The sequence below is a fragment of the Aotus nancymaae genome, unplaced genomic scaffold (genome assembly GCF_030222135.1).
Source record: "Aotus nancymaae isolate 86718 unplaced genomic scaffold, 86718_ANA_hifiasm-v0.15.2.pri h1tg000051l, whole genome shotgun sequence".
Classification (NCBI taxonomy): domain Eukaryota; kingdom Metazoa; phylum Chordata; class Mammalia; order Primates; family Aotidae; genus Aotus; species Aotus nancymaae.
The window spans coordinates 3,202,797-3,219,313 of record NW_026988465.1 but is presented as its reverse complement, the minus strand read 5'-3'; the positions used below and the strand labels follow the sequence as shown (position 1 = coordinate 3,219,313).

Sequence of the window (16,517 nt, the reverse complement as noted above, 5' to 3'; positions counted from 1 at the left end):
AGTGGGGAAGAGAACACAGGGGAGTGAGGGATGAGGCTGGTCTTGTGCATCCCAGAGACAGGAAGAGAACACAGATGAGTGTGGGATGGACGAGGCTGTGCCTGCAGGAGCAGTGTGGCTCGCCCAGCCACATCTCCCCAGCTGCAGTGGAGAACCGAGGTTGGGATCCAGGTACCACTTACTGCTAACAATCTGCATCTTTCACAGGGGGAGGAGGTGATAGTCAGGGAGACATCAGCTTGACTAATGGAGACTGCTGGTTTCGCCTGGACTGGATGTATCAAAGTCCCCTGGGAGGGAAGCTGACAAATTTGATTTCCTAATACACCCTGGAGATCTGCATTCAGCAGGTGGGAGGTGGGGCCTGCGCTTTTGAGCCTGTCCCAGGTGCTCCACGTGATTCCAACAAGCAGACAGTGTCAGGGGTCAACCCAAGTGTGCCGCCTCCTTTTTCATGTCATGGAAGGTAATTGTGTTTGTGAAGCACACTGCAGTATCAGCAAGGCTCGAGGCAAGGCTGACGGACTTACTCCCTCAGCACCCCCTGTCGGCTGTCCAGGAAGCATACAGGCCATATATGCCGCGTATGTGCTGTGCAGACAATGACTTTAGTCTCTTCTTTACTACATTGGTGTTGACTTGGCTTGCATGGAACAGCTGAGTAATTCTGGAATACACGGAGACGACAGCAGTAGGTCCTTCTATTTGGATGGCGGATGATAAGACACACTGGTCAGTTGATCTCATCAGAAAGACCCCGAGGCCACAAACTGGCGGATTACCTGAGGTCAGGAGTTAGAGACCAGCCTGGCCAACACAGTGAAACCCTGTCTCTACTAAAAATACAAAAAAGTAGCCGGGCGTGGTGGCAGGCACCTGTAATCCCAGCTACTTGGGAGGCTGAGGCAGGAGAATCACTTGAATCTAGGAGACGGAGGTTACAGTGAGCCAAGATTGCGCCACTGCACTCCAGCCCAGGCGACAGTGAGAGACTCCAAAAAAAAAAAGTTAATTTTATGTTATGTAAAATTTTCCTCAATTAAGAAAACAAAAACTAGGAAATCTGGTTTCAGAGCCCAACTATTAACTGTCACCCTCTTCCTTTAATCCCATCATCCTCTAAGAAGTGACAAGATTTGCAAGCTATGGAGAAGGGTAATTTAATTGTTCTGTTAAAAAAAAAAAAAAGATGGAATGAGCCCATGCTCCTCTCTTGCTCTGCCCTTCCACCAACAGAGGGCACAGCTGGAGAGGAAGAATGATGTGAGTGGGGTGGGCTATGCCTGGGGCACAGATGCTTTAATGTCTTTCCTGCTTATAGCGGCAGGAAAGGTGGTCTGGGAAGCCAGACAGCTGGCTGGGGAAATGAGAGGGCTGCCAGGGGAAGGAAGGAAGGGTAAGGGTATGGGGCCGGGGTGGGCACCATGGCGTTGCCATCGCCCTCCCCCAACTCATCAGGCACATTCATCAGGACAAGAAACCTGCCCCAAAGGAGAGAACAGGCTGCACTGACTACCTGGAGTTTTAGAAGCAAATAAAAGTTCTCTTTTATGTACGTCACAGCTTCTACTCATAGGCAAAGTAAATGAGATTGCCCATTACTGAGTCTGAGAGGTCAAATTCCATTATAAGGAGTTTGAAGAGAGATTTTTAAAAAAAGTTTTTTGGTGCTGCAATTTCATTGCATTGGGGTATTGGCTTAAATGAGTTGGTCCCTGGATACAGCTTGAATTTTAAAAATATTTTGGTATAGGAATCTTAGAATGTTTGAACCTGCAGGGCTTCCACTGTCACCAGTTTATTCATAGATTCCTTTAGTCATTCGACAAGCAGCATGTTCCAGTCACTGGGCTGGACACAGATAAGCACATGAAGGGGAGCCAGGATCTGCCCTCAACCAGCTCACATCCCGGAGTTAGCAGCCTGCTGAGGTCCTGCAGCAATCCAGGAGCCGGCGGAGCAGAGGACCGTTCCCCAGTACGTCAATGACAGCAGGAGGGGCTGGTACTTGCGTGGCAGTAACGTCAGCCACGCCCCACATGGAACCTCATGTTCTCCCAAGATTTGCTCTTCAGCACATAATTTTTCCCACCTTGGTACCTCCCTAAGAACACTGACATGTGCTGTTTGTCTAGTACAGTGCAGCACTACAGGGCCCACCAGAAGCCTTCAGATTATCCTCCCTGCTAGGAGCTTACCTCCCGAGAGGGGCGAACAGAATATAACACAGCCCAGCAAACAGAATATAAGACAGTCATTGGCAGGTGATGAACGAAATCACGGTACATGCTGTGCCCAGGGCCCACCTCTTCCACTCTCCCACTGCTGCCCATCAGCTCCCCTTCTGAGAGATTCAGCCTGGCTCTTCAAACTGGAAACATGACTCGAACTTCTCCTGAAACTTACTTTCACTTGGATCCTGGTCCCTGCTCCAGGGTGACTGCCACCTAACTCGACCATCCTAGACAAGAGCAGCAGCTTGTGTGAAGCTGACAGCCAGGGCCAGAGGGGCAGCCCCACATGGGCCGACGGGAGAGCTGGGCTGGACGGCAGAATGCAACAGCAGGGAGGGCATGGCGTGCTTTGATGCCACCTCCTACCAGAGCCCTTAGACCAAAGACAAGGATGTATGGGTGCTGAGTATAGTCAAGTCTGGATCAGTCTCTCTTCTTCCTTTAAACCCAATGTTCTCTAAGAAGTGACAAGGTTTGCCAGCTAAGGAGAAGGGTAATTTCTTTTAATTGTTCTGTTTAAAAAAAGATGGAATGAGCCAATGTTCCTCTCTGGCTCTGCCCTTCCACCAACAGGTGAAGGATTCTCAAAATGATAAATTCTCACGACTATAAATGTTTAAAAGGGGTCCCTCGCCAGTGCTTTCTTGTTTTTGTATTTTTTTTTCCTGATCGACTTAAGTGATACAACTAATAAGTATCGAAAATACCGCCAAGAGTGTCACCGCTCCAGTTCAAAGTGCGCCAAGAGAAGATTTCCCAAAGAACTCGGCTCTCAAGCCTCGCTGGAAAGCTGGAACAAGGGGTCAGAGTGCTAGCGAGGGTTGGAGTTCCTCTATCATACAACCACTTGGTTTACTCTGGCAACCAAACAGGATCTGAACTCGAAATAAAACCTTTCCAGGGGATCCAGCCAAATCCCAGCTCCTGCAACATCCACAATAGTCTGCTTCTCCATCTGTGACAGAGCAGCGACTTCATGTTCTTGGATGGTGCGCTCGACACCTCCCAGAATAGCTCACATATGACCAGCAGTCACTGCAGCTGCCATCTATTCATGCAGGGATTACTCAACGGGAGAGAAGATGCTGTCACGGGGCAGCTTCCATTTTCAGAGTAACAAACACTGGGTTTCCCCGGCTCACTCCTCATCTGTCTCCTGCTTGTCTGATGCAGAAGCTCAGTCTGGAGTTGCCCACGTCAGAGGCACAGTGCTTGGTTGCGAGGGTCAATATACGCAAGGCTTCCACGGGCAGGGCTGGACTCAGGCAAGAGGCACAGCATGACAGGAGGAGGAGGAGGAGGAGGAGGAGGAGGAAGTGGGGATGAGTTCCATGGCCTCTCCTGAAAATAGAGAACTCAATGGGCATGGTAGAGTGGAGAACCAGACTTTGCAGCTAGAGAAACCAGGTTCTAATTCCTGCCCTGCTCTTTGCTATCTGTGCGACTCTGGGCAGTTTACATAACCCTCCTTGCCTCAGTGACCCCATCTGCAGACTGAGGTGAACAACACTTGGTTTCCAGGGTTAGAGAGGACTGAATGAGGGGGCACGTAGAGTGTTAGTACAGAGCCAGCCGCCCATCGTAGGCGCTCAGTACCTACTCATCGGCCCATATTCCTCCTTTACTCCTGTGGCTTATTGGCGAGTACAATCAAACTGCGGGGTTGAGGGACTTGTATTTCCTGTGTTTCTTTTACCCTTCTCTGAACTAGGACTATGACTTTGGACTGAGGATGGGAAGAGATTCTTTCCCATGGAGCACGGATGCATTAGTTAGCTTTGGCTGCAACAGTGAAGTGAGGTGTGGAAGTCAGGGAAGGTGATAAATTATTGCCCAGATGAAATAAGTGGTCTGGAAACTAAGTGAATCATTTTTCCCCTTTACCCCTTCTCTATGTTTAAAGAAAACCAAAAGAGAAGAGAAGAAGAAATTCAGACCATAAGACTTATGGCCTTCCTAATGAACTGCTCTGGGCTTAATGCAAGAAGAGGACACGGGCCTGGGAGGCAGGAGGCCGGGGTGCCAGCCTAAGCACCCGTGATGAATGACTGTGTGAGTCTGGGAGAGTCATTTAGCGTCCACTGGCCTCATTTTCGCCCCCAATGACAGGGCTGGAATAAATGGGCTCTGAGACTCCTTCTAGCTCTAGAATCCCAAGAGTCAGCTCAGAAGACAGAAGAGATCCTTTTATTTTTATTTATTTATTTTTTTGAGACATGGTCTCACTCTGCCACCCACGCTGGAGTGCAGTGGCACAGTGGCACAATCACGGCTCACTGCAGCCTTGACCTTCTGGACTTAAGCGATCCTTCCACCTCAGCTTCTCCCAATAGGGGGGAACCACAGGTGTGCACCACCATGCCTGGTTAAGTTTTTGATTTTTTTGTAGAGACAGGGTCTCGCTACATTGCCCAGGCCAATCTCAAACTCCTAGGCTTAAGCAATCCTCCAGGATTCCCAGAACCTGCACAGGAAGAAGGGGCAAGGCTAGGATGGGCCCGTGATCTGAGTGATGAGAGCCAGAGGGAAGCGTGCTGGCCTAATGAGGGCTGAGGGCAGCGTGGCAGGGCCCATTGAGAAAGCCACCGTGCAGATGAGGGGGCTCCAGCAGTAACAATGCTCTGGACACCTCTCTGCCCCCTCCATCTATTCCCTTTGTTATTTTGCAAATACCATACACGCACTCCCCACAGCTAAGAGGTTCTCCTCGTTCTCAGAACAGTCTGTCCTGGGCCCGATGCTCCTGTGGGGCCGTTCCGAACGGTGCCTCCCCCAGCTCCCAGCCAGCGAACACCAGTGTTGCTGCTCCGGGCTGCTGCTGCTGGGTCTGTGAGTTCTTCCCATAGGGGTTTCTGTTCCTCAGAGTCAGTCACAAGAAACCAGCCCAGATGGTTCCTCTGACAGTTACTGCCTTGGGAAAGACAACTCTAATCCAGGCCTTGACGGAGGCAAGGCCAGAGGCAGAGAGAGAGAGGGCCTCCCCCGCCGGGCCCAGCTCCTAGCCAGTGCACGTTGGCAATGTAAGAGTTCCTTAGAGACACGCGTTTTGCAGGCAAGAAATACTTTTTAACATCAAATACTCGCCAAGTCCTCAGGGATGTTTCAAAACACCCCCAGGTTTTTATTCTCATCACTCCCTGTGACTTCTCCAGGTACTTCCCAGTGAGTGTGTCCCGCCAAACACCGCCTGGGGGATGTGGCCGAGCTCCTTGGTCCTTGCACACCTGTATATATGAAAATAACTGCTCTGGGGAAACCTAATGGAATCTCTCATGGAGAGGCTTGGGATGCAGACTAGCCTAGCTCTATCACTTCTCAGTTACAGAGTCTTGGGCCAGTTCTTAATTTCTAGTCCAGGTTCTCCTTCTAAAATACAGATCACGAACTGACAGAGTTTTTGAAGGAATTGAATGAAAAAGATGTATAGGTAAAGTGTTTAGTGTTGTTCAGGCTAACGGTTAACACTGGTATTATTATCGCGCCTCTACTTTGGCCCACACAAAAAGACCTGAATGGCCTTAGACAGATTATCTGAGTTTCAACTTCTTCCTCTGCACTGATGGATCACTGATATGATGCATGCTACAACATACATGAGCCCTAAACACACGATGCTTAGTGTGATTATTACTAGAAACAGAAGTTGGCAACCCACATTATATTGAAAAACAAAACAAAACGGACTCACTGGTGTGCACACGGCAGGGTGGCTGCAGTGAGTCTCATGTGATTGGTTCCGGCCCTCCCCGGATGGAGCATCTCCATGATTTCATTAGCTTAGCAACGAACATAACTTGCACTGTATACAAATGATCTTTTTTCTTTCAGATCCTCCCCTCACAATGCTATGGCAGGATTTGGCCATATTTAACACATTCTTTTCAACTGTTTCATTATCTTCTAAGCCATCCTCTTACATTTTGAACATGAAGTAATGTCTCATTTTGCACAGATTTCCAAAGCCCTGTGCTTTTCGTTTGTGTGGAAAATTTGGAAGAGATTTTATTTTTCTCTCTGGCTTAGTCTGCAGATCCAAAGTCAACAGAGCTAACTTTAACTCTGTACTGTTACAAGGCAGCCTCCCAATCGTGTCGACACTTTGGTGGATGAGTCAGGTTACAGAACAGAAGATTTGTGGCAGGTGAAGTGCTCCATTTCCAACTCAAGCAACTGATTAGCTCTTACTTGTTCTGTACTGAAATGGACATTGCGGCTCACACAAACAGGTGGACAAACTGCTTGATCAATACATAAATATTCATGGAGTGGCTGTTCTGTGCATGACACAGTGCCAGGGTGGGGGGAAGACGTATCTCAAAAGTTACAGAAAGAAGGATTAGGCTATATTACAATCCACACGGGGTGAAGACATTCATACATGAAAAGACAGTCAATAGGATGAAGCCATTAATACTAAATGCTAAATTAATGACATGGACCATAGACAACTTGGAGGTCAGCAAAGACTGGCAGAGGAGATAGGATTTGGTCTGGATGTTAAAGCACAAGTTGAATTTTGACAGGTGGAGAGCAAGGAGTGCAGTCCAGCTGGCAAAACATCACCAGAGGTACTGGTGGCAAGGGGCATTCATTGTATTACTTCCCCTTCCATTTCAACAAAGATTTGCTGAGTGTATGTTCCAGGTACAAATGGCCCAATAGGGACCTCGTCAGAGGGCGCATGATCTACTGGGAGAGGACAGGCTGTGTACAATCAGAGTAGGAAGCTGGCTTTGGCCATGGCAATGTCCACAAAGTGGTTCACTCTGCCCAGGAGCGATCAGAGCGGTTTCACGGACTGGTGCCAAGTGAACTGGCAATGGAAGGATGGGACGTGACTTTGCCACATGGGTAGGTGTTACAGAGGAAAAGCTCTTTCTGCACAGGGAACAGACAGAATTGTGAGCATGCATAGACCAGTCCAAGGAGAAGCAAATAGTTCAGAGCAGCTGGTCTGTGTGTACAGAGAGTAGAAGACAGAAACGGGGTGGGATGCTGCAGGGCGGGGTGGGTTCACAGAGGAGGGTCTTATATTTCTGTTTGAGAAGAACCCATCAAAAATCCATCATTGAGCAAGCAACAGGAACAACTGGGTGCAGGATCAGGTCCTGAAAAGACTCCTCTGAAAGGCTGGGATGACCGAACTCTAAACGGCTTCACTGCATACAGAGGCTGGCCTCCTGTTCACTTCAAGTCTCATTCCTGGCAAATCAGAATGGACTACTGAGATGTTAAATAAAGGGCTTGGACCATAAACAAGTTGGAGGTCAGAAAAGACAGGCAGAGGATATGAGAGTACCATGTCACCCATATGGTATTAACAGCCGCCTATGGAAGGAGTGCACTGCAGCATCACCCTCAACCCCCATTATTCATGAGTAGAAGTCCCTATGACTGTGATATGTTGTAAAACTTTTATTTCTTTAGTGACTAATGGAAGAAATAGGTTAATTACTTTAAGACTCAGTGTCAGTTAATTATGAAAGAATTATACAAATTTATATACATTTCCAATGACACTGTTATTTCACAAATACCTTTGAGGAGAACTCTGGGTTTAATTAATTGCACCATCTCTTGACAAACAATGAGAGATTGAAGGGAAGACGGACAAAACAGGGATTTGGCTGGCAGGATGAGCCTCCTGCATCTATAATATTCTAGGCTGGAATACAGCAGTGATATTCTGATTAAATATTCATTATACAAGTAACATGTTCATGAAGTCACAGAGTCCAAGGTCAGGCACCTGAGGGGTCTTCTGGTCCTTGCTTGAGCTCTGCAAGGCCTTATGTTGGACCCTTCTGGGGCAGCTGATTCCATGCTCTGACAGCGCGGGCTGAGAGGGAGCTCTCCTTATACTGAGCTGACGAGTGAGTCCTGTGTTTCTCCTCACTGGCCCTGGATTCACTCCAGTCCTTCTCCTCCATGACAGCCCTTCAAAGTCCTCTACTCATTATTGGCAGCAAAACAGCATGACAGCCCTAGCTAGGAAACGCCAGGACCACTGGTGGTCAGAGTGGGAAGGGACCCTGGAGGCAGCACATAGGATGTTTGCCATCATCCACCCAATTAATTTATTCATTCAGCAAATGAATGCTGACCACCTGCCATATGCCATGTATTCTGCTAGGTACTGGGGACCTAATTGAGATGTGGGTCACCTTCTGCAGAAGTCTAACTTGAAGATCCTGACTCAACAACGGATGAATGAATGACTCTCACACCATTACAATGATTCAAGAGGCCTAGGGATGGCCATTGGCTGCTTTCAGAGGGCGAAACACAACCAATCGCCCAAAACCCTCTGTCTGTCCACGTATTTTCATAACAGAGGTTCTAAGTCAACACACTCCTGGAAAATTAACATGGTTAAAAGAGTGGCTTTACGAATGATAAAAGCTTTAGGCTTCAGGCCCAGAGTAAACACTATTAACAAATAATTTCCCTTTGATTTCCCCCTGAGAGGGCCACCGAGCACAAAATTCACAAGAATAAACAGAGTAGAGGCAAAAGGATGTGGGGTAAACAGACTTAACTGGGAAAGCCTTGTCCCTATTTTCTCCCCAACTTAATGGATTGGCCGGCCGCCTTCAGCCTGCCCCAATAAAACCACTCAGCCTTCAAAAGGTTTGAGACTACTATAACTTTCCCTAAATATTTTCTGTAATATTTGCCAACCACCTCAAGTGAATTCCAACACCTAATGGTGGAATAAAACAAAACAAAACAAATAAGACATGACTTGTAGAGGCGACAGAGTAGCATAGAAGACAGGCGTCAGTTAAAGAATTACAAGAAATGTAAATTACACAGTGCTAAAGCTTATGGAGGAAAGGTACATGGTGCCATGAGGCTACATGAAAGGGCTATTAAAGGTCAAGGAGTGTTCCCTGTGGAAGTACCAACAAGCTAAGGCCCAACACAGCGTAGAAACCGACAGGGTGAAAGGAAGTGAGAGTGGGTGGTGGACAGTCCCAGACACAGGGGATGGTGCATATAAAGGCTCTGTTATCTGAGTTCAAGTTCCTATTCTCCTCCTCTGAGCTATAGGATTAGGTAGATGGCTTACCTTCTCTACGTATGAGTTTTCTCATCTATAACATGGAGAAAACAGTCTGCCTGTCATGTCAGGCAGGGAAGCATGGTCAAGCTCAGCTTGGAGCACCACCATCTCAGGGTCTCCTAGCTTAGATCTTTTTTTATCTAACGAAACAGAACCCCGATCTCTCTGCCCTTCATATTTGTACCCCCTAAATTACACTGGATGCAGCATAGCTCAAAGCAGAGCTGCCCTAGCTGAAGGGGCAAGAGGATCTCACATACTGGCCTCTGTCCCACTCAATGCAGCCCTCCCCATCTGCTCCTCAGAACCCCTAAGGCTCAGGGGACAACTTTAAATCAACTCTGTCTTTTATAATAGGAGGAAGCAAAGCTTCCAGAGACAGTGATTTGCCCAAATTCATCTCAGAATTTACGAATCCAAGCGAAATTTGTTGAAGATATGATGGGAACTCATTTGGGGGAATACATTCTTCTAAGGAGAGAGAAATCCTTGCTCTGCAGAGCATAAAGGCAGCAAGATAAGCAGAAAACAGTTTGAGGAGGCCAGACACTGGATTCTCGGCGTAGAGCTCCTCTTTGTATGAGAAGTGACTTGGTGTGAGTCCCTTCACGGCTCTAAGCCTAGATATCCCTGTTTTATAGTAGGGATTCCAGCTGCCTCACAGTGTTATCCAAAGTGGATAGGTTTTTAAGGTACTTTATAATTATAAATGACTATTTCAATTTATCACCATAAAAGGGAGACTTCATTTTTGCAAATGGCCCAGCAACATTTAGAGCCAAAACTGGTGAGAAAAAGTAATCTGATTGATTAATATTCCATATGTCAAAAGAAGGCATAACTATAAAGTAGCAAGATATGATTCCTGATGTGGCTTATTATTGGGTCTATAAAAATTCTTAAAAAAAGAAAAAAGGGAGAATTGGCTACATTACAGGCCTTCAAGATGGACCACATGGAAGGTGTAGTGTTTGTCTGAAAGTTTTCTCCATGTTATAGATGAGAAAACTTCAGAAGTTGCTAGAATGTTTGTGCTTACTACTTTATAGCTGTATCACAGTTACGGCACAGGTCTCGTGGATTCATTTTTACCTTCTAGAGAGGAACGTGATTACCCTATGACACCTCTTCACCTGAAGAGCTAATATGACAAACTGATGGAAACGCATCCTAGAACCACGTACTTCTATACGAAAACAACTTTTAAATTCTAAATATGCATAAGACTAAAGAAAGCTCTGGGCCTTGCCATCACACAGGGTTTGTAAAATTGAAGACATTTTGTTAATAGTAACCGAAGCAACAGTAGGGGCAATGAACAACTATAAAATCACGCAGCTTCCAGAGCCACGTGATCTCACTGGCTGTGATCGGCACAGCCATCCTGAGAGGCGGACACTGTCACCTCCTTTTGCAGAGCAGGGAGCAGGCCCAGAGAGATAAAGTGACTTAGTGAAGGCCACAGCTAAGATATGGCCTGGCTGGGGCTGGGCTCACTTCCTTGTCCTTAAACTCTGCTCATCTTTCATCCAAGCACATTCTGTTCAGCTTATTAGTGTCCACACAGTCATCATCAACTGCCCTCAAACAGTTACTGTTCACTAATTAAATTCCAGGATGCTTCTGGAATAGGACTATGACTTTAATTAGAAAAAGAAAAAAAATGATTTCATTGGCAGAACAGTATAAGGAGTAAAAAGGAAGAAAAGGTGAGAGAAGAAAGAAAAATATTTTAAAGGGAAGAATGATCTATTTTGTATTAAATTCTAGGTATTTTAATGCATCGCATTTTATCCTCCTAATAGAAAAAAGATGAATAAATTAAAAAGTCAGAATGAGGAAACATACAAGGTGGATGGAGCCAGGAAGGCAGACCTGGAAAACACGGAACACAGATTTGCAGGTCATGAGTTGAACTAGTCGAGATATCAACTTGGTTTAGAACTTGCAACCAAAACAGAAGGAAAGCTCCATCCATTTCGTGGTTTGACTTGCCCCAGAGGAGATGACACCACAGTTCTTTAGGAAAGCAAAACGTATCCCACATAAAATTCTAAAATAATTTTTTAGGTGAGGCTTGATACAGAGAAGTTTATGATTAATCATAGCTGTGATTTACGGGTCACTTAGCATGTCACCGAGGCACTGAGTTGAATCTATATATATTATCTAATTTTTACTACAATCCTGTCATAATGGAAATTATTTCCACAACTTTGCAGGTGAGAAAATCATAATTCAGAGAAGTTAAAAGTGACTTGTCCAAGGTCACCCAAATATTAGGTGACAGAGGTGGGATTCCAATTTAGGCATGCAACTGCCTCCAAAGCTATGTTCTTAATCCTGGCTAGGAAACATCGTCTGATGTTTGTGGCCAGTGTCCCAGCTATATCCCACTTCAAAGCACCAGCAGGTTTCATAAGGCTGATCCCTTGATGAAACTTGAGGGAACAGCCTTAAAATGTACTTCCACGAAAAAGTAATTTTGCTTGGGGCAAGGGGGTTGGGTTGGGTTCAAGAGCACAGTTTTTTATTTTAGAGGTCTGGCTATCTTTGCTACTTGGATAAATCCATGGACTCTCCAGGTCTCAATAAAACAGAATTGATGCTATTTGTTCCTAACTACTCCATCAGTTAGGAAAAATTGAAGCCATGAGAGTGAAGCATTGTCAGCAACGTGGAACAAGTAAGTACTAATAAAGTAAAAGTCAGAGTCAATAAACACTTTCAAAATAATATTGAGTTGCAGTTGTCCATTTCCAAACTTTGTGAAAAGAAGTGTTCTATTCTTGGTATTTTCTTACTTCAAAAGAAAAAAAAAAAGATGTCAGGCTTACACTCCTGGTGCACTGGAGAGAAACAAAATAAACTTTCGCAAGTTGAAGTCTGTCTATTATGAATACTTAGGCAAAATTTACTAAGACTGTCTATGGGGGCCGGGTGCGGTGGCTCAAGCCTGTAATCCCAGCACTTTGGGAGGCCGAGGCGGGTGGATCACGAGGTCAAGAGATCGAGACCATCCTGGCCAACATGGTGAAACCCTGTCTCTACTAAAAATACAAAAATTAGCTTGGCATGGTGGTGTGTGTCTGTAGTTCCAGCTACTCGGGAGGCTGAGGCAGGAGAATTGCTTGAACCCAGGAGATGGAGGTTGCAGTAAGCCGAGATAGTGCCACTGCACTCCAGCCTGGCACCTGATGACACAGTGAGACTCTTGTCTCAAAAAAAAAAAAAAAAAAGACTGTCCATGGGTTAATTTCAAAGGCAAAATGTCAAGAGACTTCAATTACGGGCCTAGGGGGATTGTGAAATGCTATTATGCCTTGAAGAAGCTACTGGTGTTGCCCAACATTTTTAGGCCCCGTTGCTTCGTGCTGAGTTTTTTACTGGGCAAATAAATGAGTGCAGGTTGGGCAGAGTGTGTGTTTTGGACAGATTGCTGAAACCGATGATCAAAGAGTATGTCTGTCTCTTTCTTTACCACAATTTTTCCTATGTATGACAGTTTATAATAAGATAGTATGACTTAGAAGTTTCTAGAGCAATGCAGAATAAGATAAACTAAAGATTCTACTGCCACATATACCTAGACATGCTGAATAACATATGATATTTTTTGACTCTGTGTCCCTACTTAAATCTCATGTTGAATTGTAATGCCTCAGTGTTGGGAGAGGAATCTGGTGGGAGGTGATTGGATTATGGAACGAATTTCCTCCTTGCTGATCTTGTGCTAGTGAGTTCTCACGAGATTTGGTTGTTTGAAAGTGCATAGCACTTCCCCCTTTGCTCACTCTCTCTTCTGCTCTGCCATGGTAAGACGTGTTTGCTTACCCTTTCACCATGATTGTAAGTTTACTGATGCCTCCCAGCCATGCTTCCTGTGAAGCCTGCAGAACGGGGGGAGAAATGCCAGATATAGGTGAAGGGGAGGAAGGCAGCAAATCACACTGCCACGTGTGTACCTATGCAACAATCTTGCATGTTCTTCACATGTACCCTAAAACCTAAAATACAAAAAAAAAAGAACTGTGAATCAATTAAACCTCTTTTCTTCATAAATTACCCAATCTCAGGTAGTTCTTTACAGCAGTGTGAGAACGAACTAATACAACATGTAAGAGCAGTGACTTTCTAAAAAAGTAGGTAGCTGAGGAGATAATAAGAAAGCAAGGGAAAGAAATCTCCAGGCGCAAAAAGTAAATCACAGAAACCACAGCAGGAAGTGCCCAATGCTGCAGCTACCTGGAGCAGTGAAGGTATCCGTTATTGTAACCTAGAGTTTCGATTTTAACCTTCACCTGAGAATGAAGGCTTTGACCCACATGAACCAAGAAGTTGGAACTGAGACTCCTGCCCGACGTGGATACCCTAAAGAGTTGCCATCTTGATGTAACGACAGACTAAGGAAAACAAAACAAAACGAAAAACATCCTTGGCACAGATTGGCAAAAAGGAATCTTGTCTCTGTCTAGATTTGAAGAACACGGAGAAAAAGCCTACCTTGAAAATTAAAATTCCAGGTCTGTGTCTCATATGGATTGAGAGTTCAAAGTGTACAGTGACCCTCAAGCTGAGAAATTAACATAAAACTGGTCTTGGGAAGGTGCTGAGGAAAAGGCTGACCACAGGGGATTGCCTCAGGATATGCTCCAATGAACAGAGCCTCAAGGCCCCAAATTACAGAACACATGAAGAAATAACCCATTATGTGCTCAACATAAAAGACAGGAAGATTAGTATCCCACGGATTTCAGATACAAGAACAATCTAAAAAGTATTTAAATGACTGAAAATGAATTTAATGTTGTTTAAGAATGTTTAAAATGCTTAAAGACATAAAAGAACCACACGAAAGAGCATAATGAAAAAAGAATAGGAGGTCTGAAAAAGACTTACATAAAAATGTATGGCAATAAAAATATAATTTAAAAATGAGTCACAGAGTTAAATGACAAATTAGACACAGCTGAATGGAAAATGAGTAAATTGGAAGACAAATTTGAGGAACTGTTTGCAATACTGTACAGGGAAGGACAGAAATGGAAAATATAAAAAAGATTAAGAAACATATAGGATAGAATATGAGTATCAGAAGAATATAAAGAGAACAAAAAGAGTCAATATCTAAAGAGACAATGACTGAGAAGTTTCCAGAACTAATGAACTCTTCAGACTCAGGAAGCACAGTAAGTCCTAAATGGGATTCATTTTTAAAAATCTGTATGTCACATTGTAATAAAACTGCAGAACATCCAAGATGAAGAGATGACCCTGAAAATAACTAGAGAAGAAAAACAGAATTTACAGAGCAACAGCAAAGAAATAGCTTTCTCAGTAGTTACAAAGAGTTCAGGAGCTAATGGAATAATGCTAAGAAAGTGTCAACCTATAACAATTATACCCAGCTAAGCTGTTTTTCTAGAATAATGGCAAACTAAAAACATTTTCAGACAGAGTGAAACAAAATGAAAAGGGCTGAAATCTCACATACCTTTGATGAAAGACCTAAGAGGGGTATATTTCAGAAGGAAAAGAATTTTCAAAAAGAAAGTGTATGTGAGAAGCTAGCAACAACATGATGGTTCAGATCACAACCTATGGAAACTAGGTTTACCCTTTGACAAGACTGTTTTAAAGCTATGGTTTCGGATGTCCCAGTGTTCCAGAGATACTCTCAATGGTTTTGGCAGAGTTGCCGTAAATAGCTCAGGAGAAGTGATCTCCTGTCCTGGCCATCACAACCAGTCCCAGGCTTTCCAGAGAACCTGACTATTCCCTGGAACACGGTGTGAAGCAAAACAGCAGAAGGGCTGACAGCGCAGGCTCTGAAGGCACACAGACCGGCTCTCAGTGCATACCACGCTATTTCACTGGGGCAAGTTACTGAATCCCTCTAATCCTCAGTTTCAACACCTTTAAGTCAGACAGATATAAGTGTATGAGATTCTAACACAGTGCCTGGAACAAAATGAATACTCAATAAAAGATAGCAGTTACTATCATAATTATCAGTATTACAAGCTTTGTCCATTAGTTTAATGAGCAACACACATATTATTTAGATTAATCAAAAGTTATGTGTCCCTGGAGTTACTTAAAAAGAAAAAAGTAAGAGTATTGATGTTAACTAAAATTTCAGTGCCATGTATTAGACACTATACAGGCAATCTCATATTATCCCTGGCCTGTGAGCACTTCCAGCTGGATGTGACATGTAGGCATGTCCTCTGTCAATACCACCACAGTGCTGGACTGCCACTTTTCATTAAAACAATGACAAGTTTTAATGGCCGGCGAGTCTCTATTTGAAAGACTATGTTGACCATATTTGATTAGGAGGATATATCCCGCTTGGTTTTGTCTTTTAAAAACCACTCTCTGCAGCAACCTCTGGTCATTGGAAAAATCAAAACAGAGCAGAGAGAGAAGATAGATGTGCTGTTCCCTTTCAACAGATAGAACAAAGGCATGATATGTCTATGCATGTTACATGGGGAGGTGATGGGTGGCAAAAGAGAGGCTAGCTTACTGACAGCTCTGTGCCACAGCTGATCATTTCTACAATCCATTAAAAGACACTCATTCACGGTAGCCTCCAGGTACAGAAACTGGCCTATTCCAATGACAAAAGCAGCAACTCACAAATGCAGGCAAGTGTCCAAGGAGAAAGCTGCAGAGGGATCTGATATCTTGTTGGCAGGCATGGAGCAGCGCTCTATAGCTGGAACAGAGGTTTAAACATAAATTCTGAGTCCTAGAGCAAAAAGTGTCCAAGAGGGCACCCTTTTTCTTTATTACCTATCAAATAAATTGATGTTCAAAGTACAGCACCCCCTGGCCACCATCTTTCTTCAAAGTTTGCAGTAGTGGCTTTGATTCATAATGTTTTTACACAACACATGTTCTCACTCTCTCTGTCCTCTCTCACCTTCTCGCTGCCTCATTGCCCTCAAATCAAGAATGAAGGGACTTTTAGGTGCCTAAAACAAGAGTTTCCAGTGTTTTGGGCAATTTCATATGGCTAGCTCATATACTTCTCAGACTCTCTTATGGAGCATTACGCTTACAGTAACAACCAGGAAACTGACTGCTGGGAGGGTTGTGACTTGCTGCTTTGCCCTGCTGGATAAGGCAGAGTCAGCAGGGTCCTCTCTGGGAAGGACACCACACTATCCCTTCCTAAGACGCATCTGGGCAAGAGATCTAGGGGGGTC

At 44.6% G+C, this 16,517-nt stretch overlaps 1 protein-coding gene across 6 annotated transcripts in view; it reads right to left on the bottom strand.

Moving 5' to 3' along the window:
- The window catches only part of FARS2 (phenylalanyl-tRNA synthetase 2, mitochondrial), a 512,246-nt gene that overhangs the window by 304 nt on the left and 495,425 nt on the right, over positions 1-16,517 (bottom strand). The gene's annotated exons all lie outside the window — the stretch shown is intronic.